At 44.2% G+C, this 1281-nt stretch overlaps 1 protein-coding gene across 2 annotated transcripts in view; it reads right to left on the minus strand.

Moving 5' to 3' along the window:
• The window catches only part of LOC107685924 (retinal cone rhodopsin-sensitive cGMP 3',5'-cyclic phosphodiesterase subunit gamma-like), a 9099-nt gene that overhangs the window by 4966 nt on the left and 2852 nt on the right, over positions 1-1281 (minus strand). The gene's annotated exons all lie outside the window — the stretch shown is intronic.

Genomic DNA, 1281 nt, shown 5'->3' on the forward strand with positions numbered 1-1281 from the left:
GTTTGGTAGCATGAAGCGCCAAAAACCATAGCGCACGGCAAATGTCAGCTGTGGAGTCCGTGCTTAAAAACAGTCACATGAACAAGAGTTGGAAGCGTAAGCGCCAAATCAATGTACGTGCCCTAATTAATGCAGTGCAGGAGTGGAGACAGGGAAAAACCCGCTCACTCCGCAGCCCGAGTCACTATGGCATTAGGTGTAAAACAGCTTGCCATAGGAATTTACTCTAGATATGTGAGCGTGCCCACTGATTTGTTCCAGCTCAAAGCATCAGCGGAGCTGAAAGAAAAATTAACAGCCGGGCAGATTAAGGCTTGGTAGCATGAAGCGCCAAGGCCATAATGACAAACATCCGCTGCAGGACTCCTAGAGTCTGTGCCTAAAAGCAATACACGAAATAAGAGCTGGAAGCGTAAGCACCAATTAAAATGCACGTGCCTGCATTAGTGCAGCGCAGAAGTAGAGAGAGAGAGAGATAGGAAAACCCGTCTGCTCAACTCTACAACCTGAGCCATTATAGCCTTAATGTTAAAACAGCTTGCCACTAGCATGAAGCGCCAAGACCATGGTGCACGACAAAATATCTGCTGCCGGACTCCTTGGAGTCTGCATCTAAAAAGTACACGAACAAGAGTTGGACGCATAAGCGCCAAATCAAATGAACGTGACTGCGTCAGTGCAGCGCAGCAGGTAACGTTAGAGTGAGAGGGGGGAAATCGCCAGCTCACTGTTATAGCTTGCTATAAGAATACTCTGAAACACGTGAGCTCTTCCACTTGTTTCAGCTCGACACAGAAACGGAGCTGAGACAAGTAGTCGGGCAACTAATGCTTGGTAGCTCTGTCATGTCATCTGCCGCTGCTCTGAGAAATCACACTCAGTCTTGGGGTTTTCTTTCCAGAAGTTAGACTTTATTTCAAGAAGAACAAAGCCGAGAAGTTCTCTGCAGAAAACATCTCCAGAATGTTTTTCTGCTTCTCTTTATATACAGTTTTGACTTTAAGGCGTGGTGTATATTTCCATACAGTTTTCCTTATGCATATAATTCGATATTTCCCTAGAGAAGGGGCCCCCCCAAGTCTTGTTATGGTAAAGAAAGAAAGCCCACTTTTATTTTTCCAGATGTTTCTCATCTGAGGGTCTGGATATTCTGCCACGTAGGCTGTTTTTACACACAGGCATATATGTTTATAATGGAAGAATAACTGGATATATAAGTGGCTAGATTCGTCTTGATTATGCTTGATTAATTCATACTTTGATTAATAAAAATCTTCGACA

The sequence above is a fragment of the Sinocyclocheilus anshuiensis genome, unplaced genomic scaffold (assembly GCF_001515605.1).
Source record: "Sinocyclocheilus anshuiensis isolate Anshui unplaced genomic scaffold, SAMN03320099.WGS_v1.1 scaffold701, whole genome shotgun sequence".
Taxonomy (NCBI): Eukaryota; Metazoa; Chordata; class Actinopteri; order Cypriniformes; family Cyprinidae; genus Sinocyclocheilus; species Sinocyclocheilus anshuiensis.